The sequence below is a fragment of the Schistocerca nitens genome, chromosome 10 (assembly GCF_023898315.1).
Source record: "Schistocerca nitens isolate TAMUIC-IGC-003100 chromosome 10, iqSchNite1.1, whole genome shotgun sequence".
NCBI lineage: Eukaryota > Metazoa > Arthropoda > Insecta > Orthoptera > Acrididae > Schistocerca > Schistocerca nitens.
The window spans coordinates 113,165,423-113,180,655 of record NC_064623.1 but is presented as its reverse complement, the minus strand read 5'-3'; the positions used below and the strand labels follow the sequence as shown (position 1 = coordinate 113,180,655).

The following is a 15,233-nucleotide window of genomic DNA, read 5'->3' as shown; positions in this document are numbered from 1 at the left end:
AAGTTTTTGTTGATATATTTTATTGAAAAATATTATCTTTACTGTGTAACTGGGATTTTCCCGAGGCATCTCTGAAAGGAGGCAGATCGACGTTTGTCGCTGTATCTCCGGTTACGGTTATCTGGAACAGGAAATTAACATATCGCCCTGATCCTTTCAGATGTCGTATAGTTCATCGTATGGATTTGCGAAAAAAAGATTTTTTTAGCGAAATTATAGATATTTGAAAAAAATGGCCAATCATGGACCCCTGTTTTTTTGGTTGTAAAGAATACTAAATATCAGAATAAAAAATCGACTACGACAATTCAGTTTGCTTCAAGGGAGACCAAAGGCAACGGCCTTGCCGCAGTGGATACACCGGTTCCCGTGAGATCACCGAAGTTAAGCGCTGTAGGGCGTGGTCGGCACTTGGATGGGTGACCATCCAGGACGCCTTGCGCTGTTGCAAGTTTTCGGGGTGCACTCAGCCTCGTGATGCCAATTGAGGCGCTACTCGACCGAATAGTAGCGGCTTCGGTCAAGAATGCCATCATAACGACCGGCAGAGCGGTGTGCTGACCACACGCCCCTCCTATCCGCAACCTTCCTCTGAGGAGGACGCGGCGGTCGGATGGACCGTGGCCTGTAGACGGAGTGGTTTTTTTTTCAAGGGAGGCAAAAAATCATTTAAATGAGATGAAAATTGTAGCGTGGGCGACGACAACCATGCCGAAAAATATCGTGCTGAGATAAACGCGTTTAAAGCTCTACAAGTTTTATCATATAAAAACAAGGGACAAATCTTGAAACTTAAGGGATATCATCGATGCCTGGTCCACAATGATTATCGCCGCGGCTAGCGGATGGCCGCTTTCTGCTACTTTGACATGATAAGCCCGCATTTTCATCCTGAAAGCCGTTTCCGCCACTGAGCGCATCGCCGCTGGGGTCTCTATCTTCACAGAATCGGTGCATTTCATCGCCGATTTTAATTCGAAGGGCATTTCCCACGTGCATTAATGCAGTATGCCCTACATTCAATGGACATACGGCCAAATTCGAAGCATTGTTGACAATTTCGCTTAGGCTTATGTAATTTTTGGAGCGTATCTCCATATGGAATTATTGAAACTTTCGTTCCCATTTTGAGTAAAATCGCCCAAACAACCACCCAAACAACGCTCCAGTAAATCAGGTTTACTCAAAGCGGTAAAACAGGGGTGATGGCATCGATAAAGACTTGTGGCAATGGCGTATTGTGTTCATAACATCGTTCACAGAATCTTTGCGTTTTGGAGTTCGCACATAACATTTTGGAGAATAATTCTTTAATGCATATACATTCGAATTCCGTAATACATCATCCTGTCTTACCCCTTAAGTGTCTGGCAGGGGGTTCATCGAAGCACCTTCACAATAGTTCTCGAGAAGCGCGCGGAAAAAACGAACACCTATATCTTTCCGTGTGAGTTCTGTTTTTCCTTATTTTATTACGATGATCGTTCCTCTCTATGTAGGCCGGCATCAACAAAATATTTTCGCATTCGGAGGAAAAGGTTCGTGATTGAAATTTCGTGAGAACATCACGCCGCAATGACAAACGCGTTTGTTTTAATGATTTACACTACTAATAGTGTATCATGTCTGCTACACCGTCTCCCTAAGTACTCAATGGAGTGAGTAACATCTCATTTCTGGCCTTCCGTGTCTATGACAGGGTTGCGTTCTCAAGGAATAAGGTTGTCTGCAGTCTGGAGTTGAGGGCCCTGTTTGGGTGAAGCATTTATAACGTCGTACCCATGTTGCTCCGAAACGAAAGGGAAAATCGGTAATGATTTCAAACAAAATTTGCATTAATCACAAGGGGACATAAGAGAGTGACCGTAACTCGTCCTTAAAATGCCATTTTCAATGTTTTTTCAGGGTAAAATTACTTTTTGCGAATGTGATGGTGTATTTTCTTGTACAGAAATGGAAAGGGCTTTCAGTTTTGAGTGTAAAAGCTGTAGTATATCTATCCTATAGGGATGAAAGGTGATGTAATATTGGACAAATGAGACGACAAATGATTTTCACGCACTTTGTCTTTATTGGCATCCATTTATAAACAACAAGTACGGTACTTGTACACCGCAAAAGCGTAACTCATGTTCACATAAAACAATTTCAGTTAAGTAAATGCTCAACGTTACGACCATTAACTTCGATGGATTTCCAAAAACTCGCTTCAAAAAGACAGTTGAGCATGCCTTAACATTTCTTTTCTGATTTCTGCACAGACATTCCTAATTTGTTGCCATAATTTTTCGGATGTGGCTGGCATTTCTTGATAAACTTTGTTCTTCATATATTCCCATTAGAAAGTCAGTGGACGTGAGGTCCGGGGAGCGATCAGGCCAACAGACCAGCTCTCTATGTCGTATTCATCGACCAGAATAGTCTTTGTTTAGTATTTCTCGAGCTATAGTTGCGTAATGAGATCGATCATCTCGAATGAGAGTGTCCGCATGTTTCAACACTGCCGGAGTCGCAGCTGTGTGCGGCCGACCGGCACGCCGGAAATTGGGCAGATTTTCGCAATGACAGGTGCCTCGGCCAACGACTCACCGTGCTTTTGTTCACTGCCAGGTCTCCGTAGACGCTATGGATGCGCCTATGAATATCTGCGACGTTCAGGTTTTCCACCAAAAGCAACTCAGTTACAGTTCTCTACTGGGGACGCTCCTCCGTTTCAGACGCCATTTTGAATGCTACGTATAGCATGGCCACCTATCGGAAGTTTATGAAACCATGCGGGCCGAAATGGGAATATTCCACGATGTCGCACAGCAAATTCTGCATTTTTCCAATCGAAGTTGCCCGACGAAGGAAAGCGCTGCGTTACTTACTGAGCGCATCTCGTGCATGGCTGTGAGTGGTACATCACTCCTTGTAGTCAAGTTCATGGCCGTCCGCAGAATTTTTTCCAGAAGGGAGCAAAAGTCGGATATAACGATTTTTCTGTTTGTTTACTTGGTTCGGTGAGTTAGAAAACGCGTTTGAGTTAGAAAATATTTACGTTCAGTTGTCGTTCTTCAAGTTTCCGTGGCGTAGCGAATTTGCCCTTATCCGACATGCATCCTGGACATAACTTGTTCTTCCTCAATTGAGTTACACCTGCCCTGATGAACGAGAGGCGCAAGTGCAAGATGTTTGGTCAGAAATTTATGCCAATCTCCTCCTCTCTCTTTCTCTCCCTATCTCTCTGGGTGTGTATGTGTATGTGTGGTGTGTATGTGTGTGTGTGTGGGGGGGGGGGGGGGCGGGCGCCCGCCTAGCGTCCTTTCCGTTTTTTTATTTCAGTTACAGATCGCAAACAGATTTTTTATCCACCAGATAATGAATTTCCATCTGTGGCGACCATCTGCAGACGTAGCCACACACAGTTCGTTAATCATATCGAGTCGGCTTATGTAAAAATGATATGATTGCAACAATTAGACAAATAACCTTTATATGCCTCATTATTGTGACATATCATTTTTACGTGTGCCAACTTGATATGATTAACAAACAGTTATGTTTGAAGGTGGTCACTACAGATCGAAATTGCGTGCTTGCTCCAGCGCCTACTATCGATCTTTGCTTCATCTTTGCCGACCGGTGTGCTGGCGACACCTTACGCCAGCACAATAAATATTTCATTCTCACGCGTAAGCGGTCGGAAGTGAACGTGCTACATAAATTATACTTTCTTGAGGTAGGTGACAAGTAGAGATCTACTCCAAAGTCTGAAGGAAAATTCGATGGATCACAAACAAATACGTCGCTGCGCAACTGGATGACATACTAGTCCATCAGATGGGATACTCACAAGGGAACCTCCCCATCGCACCCCCCTCAGATTTAGTTATAAGTTGGCACAGTGGATAGGCCTTGAAAACCTGAATACAGATCAATCGAGAAAACAGGAAGAAGTTGTGTGGAACTATGAAAAAAATAAGCAAAATATACAAACTGAGTAGTCCATACGCAAGATAGACGACATCAAGGAGAATGTGGGCTCAGTAGCGCCGTGCTCCTGTGGTTAGCGTGAGCAGCTGCGGAAGGAAAGGTCCTTGGTTCAAATCTTCCCTGGAGTGAAAAGTTTAATTTTTTATTTTCAGACAATTATCAAAGTTCAGGTACTCACACATAATCAACTTCGCTCTCCAAAATTCCAGGACATGTCCAGATTTGCTTGGACATATGCAGGATTTGACAGTCTACACACGGAAAAATTTGAAAACGTTAAAAACATATGCTTTGACAGAGCACAGGGAAAACTGTGCGACTGTGAAACTGTTGCAGTCATTTGTTGCCGTTTATGTGACAAACTCTTATGTTTTCATCACTTTTTTGGGAGTGATTATCACATCCACAAGAAAACCTAAATCGGGCGAGCTAGAAGAATCGTTTCACCCATTCGCCAAGTGTACAAGTTAGGTGGGTCGACAACATATTCCTGTCATGTGACGCACATGCCGTAACCAGTGTCGTATAGAGTATACCAGACGTGTTTTCCTGTGGAGGAATCGGTTGACCTATGACCTTGCGATCAAATGTTTTCGGTTCCCATTGGAGGGACACGTCCTTTCGTCTACTAATCGCACGGTTTTGCGGTGCGGTCGCAAAACAGGGACACTAAACCTATTACAGTGAACAGAGACGTCAATGAACGAACGGGCAGATCATTACTTTGCGAAAATAAAGAAAGTAAAAATTTTCACTCGAGGGAAGACTTGAACCAAGGACCTTTCGTTCCGCAGCTGCTCACGCTAACCACGGGACCACGGCGCTACTGAGACCACACTCTCCTTGATGTTGCTTATCTTGCGCATTGACTACTTAGTTTGTATATTTTGCTTATTTTTTTCCACAGTTCCACACAACTTCTTCCTGTTTTCTCGATTGATCTGTGTTCAGTTTTTCAAGGCCTATCCACTGTGCCAACTTATAACTAAATCTGAAGGGGGTGCGATGGGGAGATCCCCTTGTCAGAGGTGAGTGCCTGCTGGATTCAAAAATGGCTCTGAGCACTATGGGACTTAACATCTGAGATCATCAGTCCCCTAGAACTTCGACCTGCTTAAACCTAACTAACCTAAGGACATCACACACATCCATGCCCGAGGCAGGATTCGAACCTGCGACCGTAGCAGCAGCGCCTTTCCGGACTGAAGCGCCTATAACCGCTCGGCCACCAAGGCCGGCTGCCCGCTGGGTTCCTCGCCACCTAACAGAAGACAATAAAGCCCACCTTCCATCTGTTTGACCCAAAGAAGGATGCAGTACGTGGATGATGGAGAGGTTACTGGCGCAGAAGGTCGTTGGGTCCGCCGTCGACCAGTAGGACGGTACCATGTGGGCATACAGGCCATCCCAGTAAGTTGTCTTTAGACCGTCGCACTGAAGGGAGATTATATTGAAAACTAGGGTTTTGTAGCCAAAAGAATGGGGAGTTACATGGTGTTTGGAAATCAAGCTGCTTTCAGAAAGAAATTTTGCATTACTTATTTAACTCCTCTCGTAACATGGCGTAAGAACAGCCGTCTTAAAAATATTCTAACAACAGGGACGACAGTGCAGTGTAACGCCTCGTCCGTGACACTCGGTTCGAGACCCGACGGGAACTGCAGGTGTCGGTGAATGCAGGTCGACCTCAATCAGTTTCCGAGCGAATATTCTGATGGTAAGAGCATGTAATGGACATTTGGAGTCTGGTATCTGACAAAGGGCCTTATAAAGCTGCACGTCTCAACGGACTAAACAACACGGAAATTGGACAGAAGCTGACCATGAGGTGTGGTCGAAAGAGTGGTGCTTTTCACTCTTCAAAACATCGAAAGCGTCGAATGCGCCATCACTCCAGTGAGGCGTTTAAGCTTCAGTGTGTGATCCGTGAAGCTCGCGTCACAGGCGCTTCTATCATGTTCATGGCCTGTTTTTCCTATCGTGAATTGGACCCCCTCACTCTGGTTACCACGAAGACAAACCCGTGTGTTTGCTGCAACATTCTTCTTTTTTAAATCTGCGCGCTGTGTATGCCGTGGACACACTGGCTTTGCATGGTGCGACGACAGCTGTGTGCACACAGGTCGACGCATACCTCCCCATCTCGAGGAACTGCCACACTTTAGACTATCGCGTTAAATCGCGGGACCTTAGTGATGAAACGTGGCGGTAAACATCTCCGCAGTTTCGTGGCTCTAGTGGTCTAGCCATGAATGAGTGGCCTCGATATGCTGGACGAGGCATACTTTTAGAAATCTGCCGACGCCCTCCATACGCGAACCATTATGAAGGATACAGGCGGCGTTGTACGGTATTAGCGTGACGTCTCCTTGAAGACATCATCTCTTGCAATAACGTCAATTTTGGAAATGAAACTCTGCTTGGCGAACCTTACTTTAGAGAACGGGTTCGAGTGGAAGTTTTTCAACACTGGCACCTTAAAAAGAGGAAGGAAAAAAAAAACAACAGAGCATTAATTAGAACTTTTCTACACATTCAGTGTGAATGTTTGTGGTTGAATTCCTCACTTAACTTTTCATTGATATCCATCACCGGTTGTTCATACAGCCAATGGTTCAGTCTTGAATTATGATGTTTCATTTTACGGTATATTGATAATTTTTACTTATGGACCGTCTGACAGCATCTGAATGAAGCACAGTTTTCGTGCCATACGCGTTTCGCCTTTATTTTCTGCAAGTCACTGTACCTATAGGTTATAATCAGTCCTGCTGGTTAGTTGAAAAATAGTTCAAATGGCTCTGAGTACAATGCGACTTAACATCTGAGGTCATCAGTCCCCTAGAACAGAACTACTGAAACCTAACTAACCTAAGGACATCACACACATCCATGTCCGACGCAGGATTCGAACCTGCGACCGTAGCGGTCGTGCGGTTCCAGACTGTAGCGCCTAGAACTGCTCGGCCACTCCGGCCGGCGTTTATGTATTAACTCTGAGGAAAACTCACGGGTATTTACTTTCCCTTTTTTCAGTTTTAATCAACATTTCTCTGATTCAATCGTGACAACACGTCCGAATGGTACACGAAAAGGATTATGACATACTTCACTCTCCATCACCAACTTCCGTCAGAAAGCAGTCAGTGATCCACGGAGCTATACGAAGGTAATGCTTCACAATATCGATAGACACAAACAAAGTTATCTTTGTGTGTTACTGATTAACAATTTAGTATTTTGATTTTACCTTTGCAAAAATAAGACAACCTAGCGCACTGGCCCAGTTCTACAGTCGACTTTAATAGGAATGGTTCACTCGTTATAGCTGCAGAGATCTCACTTGCAGAGACGCTAGTTAGCATAGCCTTCAGCTAAGTCAGTAGCTACGACCTAGCCGGGAGCCACATACAGATTATGCATTGACCATTGATCTATATGTGTGAAGCAATCGGAATTGTAAAGAAGTATTCGCAGTTCAGTCTATAACTGCACTTGTAAATATTATTGTAGGAAGTCAAGATCGACGTTCATCGCTGATGCTCAATTAAAGCTAAGTACACTCCTGGAAATGGAAAAAAGAACACATTGACACCGGTGTGTCAGACCCACCAAACTTGCTCCGGACACTGCGAGAGGGCTGTACAAGCAATGATCACACGCACGGCACAGCGGACACACCAGGAACCGCGGTGTTGGCCGTCGAATGGCGCTAGCTGCGCAGCATTTGTGCACCGCCGCCGTCAGTGTCAGCCAGTTTGCCGTGGCATACGGAGCTCCATCGCAGTCTTTAACACTGGTAGCATGCCGCGACAGCGTGGACGTGAACCGTATGTGCAGTTGACGGACTTTGACCGAGGGCGTATAGTGGGCATGCGGGAGGCCGGGTGAACGTACCGCCGAATTGCTCAACACGTGGGGCATGAGGTCTCCACAGTACATCGATGTTGTCGCCAGTGGTCGGCGGAAGGTGCACGTGCCCGTCGACCTGGGACCGGACCGCAGCGACGCACGGATGCACGCCAAGACCGTAGGATCCTACGCAGTGCCGTAGGGGACCGCACCGCCACTTCCCAGCAAATTAGGGACACTGTTGCTCCTGGGGTATCGGCGAGGACCATTCGCAACCGTCTCCATGAAGCTGGGCTACGGTCCCGCACAACGTTAGGCCGTCTTCCGCTCACGCCCCAACATCGTGCAGCCCGCCTCCAGTGGTGTCGCGACAGGCGTGAATGGAGGGACGAATGGAGGCGTGTCGTCTTCAGCGATGAGAGTCGCTTCTGCCTTGGTGCCAATGATGGTCGTATGCCTGTTTGGTGCCGTGCAGGTGAGCGCCACAATCAGGACTGCAAACGACCGAGGCACACAGGGCCAACACCCGGCATCATGGTGTGGGGAGCGATCTCCTACACTGGCCGTACACCACTGGTGATCGTCGAGGGGACACTGAATAGTGCACGGTACATCCAAACCGTCATCGAACCCATCGTTCTACCATTCCTAGACCGGCAAGGGAACTTGCTGTTCCAACAGGACAATGCACGTCCGCATGTATCCCGTGGCACCCAACGTGCTCTAGAAGGTGTAAGTCAACTACCCTGGCCAGCAAGATCTCCGGATCTGTCCCCCATTGAGCATGCTTGGGACTGGATGAAGCGTCGTCTCACGCGGTCTGCACGTCCAGCACGAACGCTGGTCCAACTGAGGCGCCAGGTGGAAATGGCATGGCAAGCCGTTGCACAGGACTACATCCAGCATCTCTACGATCGTCTCCATGGGAGAATAGCAGCCTGCATTGCTGCTAAAGGTGGATATACACTGTACTAGTGCCGACATTGTGCGTGCTCTGTTGCCTGTGTCTATGTGCCTGTGGTTCTGTCAGTGTGATCATGTGATGTATCTGACCCCAGGAATGTGTCAATAAAGTTTCCCCTTCCTGGGACAATGAATTCACGGTGTTCTTATTTCAATTTCCAGGAGTGTATTTAATTGTATTCCTGTCTACTAATTTTTTAATCACCTAAGATGACATCCCGTCTAGTATAGTTCATTGATCCTCACGTCATCCTACGTGATCAACGCCTGCAATTAATGGCCACATCTCGTGATCAGACTAAGAGTCAAACTGAGTGACTCAGCCGGGTCATCCTTTTTCCGTGAGGCCCATAGTTCCGCCTCATACATAACACTATGGCCGGCCGGAGGGGCCTTGCGGTTCTAGGCGCTACAGTCTGGAACCGAGCGACCGCTACGGTCGCAGGTTCGAATCCTGCCTCGGGCATGGATGTGTGTGATGTCCTTAGGTTAGTTAGGTTTAAGTAGCTCTAAGTTCTAGGCGACTGATGACGGTTCAAATGGCTCTGAGCACTATGGGACTTAACTTTTAAGGTCATCAGTCCTCTAGAACTTAGAACTACTTAAACCTAACTAACCTAAGGACAGCACACACATCCATGCCCGAGGCAGGATTGGAACCTGCGACCGTAGCAGTCGCGCGGTTCCAGACTGTAGCGCCTTTAGCGACTGATGATCTCAGAAGTTAAGTCGCATAGTGCTCAGAGCCATTTGAACGATAACACTATGTGGTTAACTCAGCGAAATATCACAGCACTTCTGATGGCTGGTTCAAATGGCTCTGAGCACTATGGGACTCAACTGCTGTGGTCATAAGTCCCCTAGAACTTAGAACTAATTAAACCTAACTAACCTAAGGACATCATACACATCCACGCCCGAGGCAGGGTTCGAACCTGCGACCGGAGCGATCGCTCGGCTCCAGACTGTAGCGCCTAGAACCGCACGGCCACTCCGGCCGGCAGCACTTCTGATAAACAGTTGTCCAATGCAACGACCTCAGTTATTTTCGCCATGTATATTGCATCAGTGTCAGGCCGAGATATTTCAGGACTCTCCCCGTGTCGCTACCCGTGTCTTCTGATTTGTTTTAAGCGAGAAACTCTGGATCAACGCAGAACATTACACTGTGAGAAAAAGCTTCATTAAAAATCCGTTCGCCGAGTCTGTAAGAGCGGGAAGGAGGCGCAGAATTCTCGCTTGGCCCCGGGGTGTCCAGAAACAAAAAGACAGCGGAAATGCTGGCAGCAGCGGGGGGCGATAACGAAGAACCGTGTTAGCCCGGGGGCGCACCGGCCCCTCCCCCTGCCTTCCAGTTGCAGTTCCGGACGTGATTGTCTGGAGCCTCTCCAGGAAGGCCCGCGCCTCCAGGCTGCTCCTGGCCGTGCTTCCTCGCGCCGGAGACACCGAGCGAGCGCTGGGCTCGCGCTTACAACAGCCGCCTTTGTTCCGTCCGCGGGCTCTCGGCTAACCTGTGTACCGGCTGCGAGCGCCAGGGACCGCTAATAAAACCAGACCCCTCCAGCCCGTTGTTTCCGCAACAAAACGCGTTTCCGCACTCCTGCCGTCATTCTACGGTACAGCAGGCCACTGAATTAAAATCGTACGCCCACTAACGTTTACCTGTGCCGGCAAATTGCGTATTCCTTTTCATTAAGTAGTACAGTGGGGACGTATTTGCCACGAGAATCACTAGGAAAGAAATACAAAAAAGTAATTTAATTTTTTCCATTGTTGTCAGCGTTGCTTCCACGACTCTATCACCTTCGTAAAAAAGAAAGAGCCGCCTTCAAGCGCAAATCATGATTTTTATTCCAATAAAGTTTGCATTTCGAGCACAGGGGCTCATGTTCAGGTGCTCGATTAGTCGACATCAATTTTTGAAACCAGGTTACTACTCGTACCTTCGGTAACATAACGAAAAAAACTGTCTAACAATACCACCACTTGCAAGGTAGATTAGAAATCAGGTTAATAATGTTGCTCACGCAGCATATGTTCGCTTTATCGGGCAACAACTAAGTTATTGACTGTGGATGGTATCGTCAGAATGGAAATAATGAGGTCACTGTGAAAAAGTCATTAATTTGGCACTTATCTCGAATGGACTCCCACGTAGATTTCATCGAAGTTGTTATGGCTCATCTTGTTGATTCTAGGGTGGTTCCACTTTGACTGCTAGAAGGTCCAGATCTGTATTTTAGCAATATTTGAAGACCTAACAAATGCGTTTTTCAGGAAATTCTTAATAATCAGACAACCCCTGATCAGAACAATGGTATGGTAGAAGTAATTTTTGACTTGGTTTTCACGATCCACATTTTTATTAAACTTCTTGTAAATTCACATATTCTTCTTCCTAATTGTCGCATCATCAAGAAAACAGTTTTGTATCAATCTTCATCCACTTTAACCAAACACAAGACTTGACTGTTCTTTTACAAAGCGAAATAACAACTTCTGCCAAAGTGAAACAAAGACCGCTCTGTGCGCATTCGCGCCAAAACGGTGCAAGTAAGTCAAAGATTATGACATTCTCACAGAAATGAATACACACAAGAACCATAATCACTGTAATATATCGATACATCGGAGTACCTATACATTAATAAAACTAAACGTGAATATTTTCACAAAAATATGTCTGTTACTTCGCAGAAAAGTCCTACGATATTACTGGTACCGAGAACTGGGTTGGAGTACCATAATGGTCACGTAAACAATAACCATTACAACTGCTTATCTTCGTTGGTGGGAGCGGAGTACACTAGGTACGTGTTTCGGTAGCATTATATAGATTTTTCGCAAATGTGGCCAGCAAAGGGCAGGTAATCGATTCTTGACTGCTCCGTCCCAGTCTCAACCTTTTTTCTCGAGCGTTCTTGATTTTAAAGATACAGCCGCAGTGCAACAGGTTTTATTCCACAACGTGTATTTCGGCCTCAGGCCATGTTCAAGTGTCACAACTGCAACAGATTAAAGCTCAATAAAAGTACAAGTATCAGAAATACAACAGGGAAAGAGTTACACTAATGTATGGGCTGCATGATTTGTTCTCTTACTCACGTATCAAAAATCATTAGACTTCCATGTAGCGGAGATGCCGAGTCGCAGATAGGCACAAAAAAAAAGAGTGTCACAAATAAGATTTCGGCCAAGAATGCCTTTGTCAAAACAACGGCTTTGTTGGTCGAAATCTTGTGCCTATCTGCGATTCAGAATCTCCACTATATAGTGAGCAACAACTTTCCTTTCCTTACATTGTTACATTCCATCCAGGATTTTGCCATTGTTTGAAATCATTAGACTTCAGTAGAACACAAGTCTTAGTCAAAATATGTATCTTCGGTTATATAAACCAATTTTGTCATAAGTAAATGCGAGAACATTAATGTAATAGGCTAATTTATTGGAAATTAGCATGACTTATTCACTTGATATAGTTTTGGAATAAAATAAATGACCAAATCACAAGTATAAACTTCGTTACACTGTGTGTAGGCAGCCACTGACATAAAGTGAAACGATCGTCAAAAATGTCCCAGTTTGCACCATGTGATCTGTGGTATGTCATGGGAACAGGTAGTTGGAATCTTATAAAAGCTGGTTGCATTATCTTTGAAGTGGGCAGAAGACACCAGTGTTTACATTATATGATGTGTAGAACCAATTTCCCAGTATGCATGTAAAAACGAGGCTTACACAATCTTGGACGATAGTGGAATATTTACATGCTCAATTATAAAATAAGCAGTTATAAATTGTTATGAATTACAATGATGTTTAACAATTGGTCACAAACATCTTCGGAATTTAAAACTCTTTACATAAAAGCGTCAATGGCTGTTATAAAAGACGAAGTGTACAATGGTACAAAAATGGGGAAAAGCTATGAGGAGGGGGAGAGGAGAGCATAGTGAATGTGGGAATTGTGTTGATTAGGACTGACAAGAATGAATCATAGGTATTAAACAGATAAGTGGTAGAGAGGTATTGATGTGAGAGGGGAGGAAAGAGGGGATAGTTAGATTAAGTAGATGAAGTGAAAGGGCCGGGGGTCCGACCGCTGCGGCCGAGCGGTTCTAGGCGCTTCAGTCCGGAACCGCGCGACTGCTACGGTCGCAGGTTCGAATCCTGCCTCGGGCATGGATGTGTCTGACGTCCTTAGGTTAGTTAGGTTTAAGTAGTTCTAAGTTCTAGGGTACTGATGACCTCAGATGTTATCCCATAGTGCTTAGAGCCATTTGAACCTCTTTTTTTTTTTTTTTTTTTTTTTTTTTTTTTTTTTTTTTTTTTTTTTTTTTTTGAAAGGGTCGGGGAGTTGATTGCAACACTTGTTGATTTGGCGATGCGAATACCCACTCCTCCTGAACACTATTCGTAACTGTTGTGATTCGTTGGCGAGGATGATCCTGTCTAGGAGTATTCGAGATGCAGGGACCAAAGTTTTTAGTACGGAATTTCTTTTTGGAGAACATATTCAATTTAAGCAAGACATGGGAGCCAGCACTCAGTTTATTACTGAGGTCTCGTCGGCCATCACTTCCACCAGAGCTGGGAAACGTTGTGAGACAATGTGCGTTTCATGTAATAGCAGTGAGGACATCAAAGGGCGACTCAGGCACCGGGGGTCTCTCAGTTTTAAATAGTGGCGGCCCACCGACGGCCGGAGTCGACACAGAGCGGACATGTAACGGTAAAGCTAACAAGAACTGTGCATAGGTCATCGAAGCTTCGTGCAAAAAGTGGGAAAAACAACTCAGCTGAACACGTCAATGCATAAGACAGTTAATCAGGCAGGGAAAATCTCAGAAATTACGATAAAGGAGAATAACTCGTGTTGAGGTCCCTTTGCCAACGACATCAACGTCTAGATCTTCATATACAGGGTATTTCAAAAAGGGCTTTACAGTTTTGTAAATTCATAGAAATTAATCCATAGAACCTGCAGAGGTGACTGTGGTGTAGTTTTTGAGGGAAATGCATCAAGTTTTGTTTGCGCGGTTCGCTAGTGCAAAATCGCACCGTAAGGAGCGCCAGCGGCAGTTGCGTTAAAGATGGCTGCCATTATTGGACCCGAGCGGCGACAACAGTTCAGCGTAATATCCGTACCAAGTACGCTAAGGATCCTCCTAGTAGGCCTACAATTCATGTGTGGCATAAATGTTTTGTAGAAACAGTGTGCTCGGTAAGACACGGGAAATCATCAGGTCGTCCAAGCACATCTGACGACGTCGTTCAACGAGACGACGTTTTGTCAACAGCACAACGAAATCGACCCGACATGCATCTCGCAAACTCCAAATCCCACATACGATTGTTGTGTGTTGAGTAACCGTTTGCTCTTGAAACCGTGCATATTGACGATCGTACAACCAATAAAAGAGACCGATAAAATTACTCCCAAGAACTTCTGTGCGGATATGTTAAAATCGGTTACATGGGATGAAAATTTCTTACACAAAATAATATTTTCTGACGAGTCGACTTTTCACTTAAGTGGCAAGGTTAACACACACAACTGTAGGATTTGGGGCAGCGAAAATCCACATCAAACTTTGCAACATGTTCGTGATAGCCCTAAACTGAACGCTTTTGTCCACTGAGCAAGAACAAAGTGTACGGCCCATTTTTATTTCCGTGAGAGAACCATCAATGGGATAGTGTACATGGATATGTTACAACAGTTTTTGACACCTCAGATCGATGAGGATGACCAAGAATATGCAATAAAAGGCGGAATCTACATCCAGTAACACACTGTTTTTTCTTGATACCCAAACATGTTTCGGCACCTCTCGGCCATTAAATGGTTCAAATGGCTCTGAGCACTATGCGACTTAACTTCTGAGGTCATCAGTCGCCTAGAGCTTAGAACTAATTAAACCTAACTAACCTAAGGAAATCACACACATCCATGCTCGAGGCAGGATTCGAACCTGCGACCGTAGCGGTCGCTTGGTTCCAGACTGTAGCGCCTAGAACCGCACGGCCACTAAGGCCGGCTCTCGGCCATCATCAGCGGGTTTTGTTTGTTGAAAACTGTAAAAAGTGAACATATTTTAGGTTGTAACTGATCTAACAATTTGAGGCCTAAAGACAGATTAGTTACAATCTAAAATATGTCCTCTTTTTACAGTTTAAATAAACAATACCCACCAACGATGGCACACAGGTGGCGAAACACATTTGGGTAACAAGAAAAAACAGTGCTTTTGCATACGAGGTGGAACCTATATCCAATAATTTAACCGCAAACACAGAAAGAAAGACAAGAGATACAGATTTAAAAGGTGATAGTTGGTAGTAACTAAGTCTTGGGGCGCACACCTAGGTCAGTTTTCCCGTTGAGTAGTCTGGTCACTTTTCTCAATCTGACGCCGTGTCGGTGCTAGTGGTTGAAA

At 45.3% G+C, this 15,233-nt stretch overlaps 1 pseudogene; it reads left to right on the top strand.

The window, feature by feature from the left end:
- The first annotated feature begins 333 nt into the window (after positions 1-333).
- LOC126210708 (5S ribosomal RNA) lies at positions 334-451 on the top strand (annotated as a pseudogene).
- The last annotated feature ends 14,782 nt before the right edge of the window (positions 452-15,233 follow it).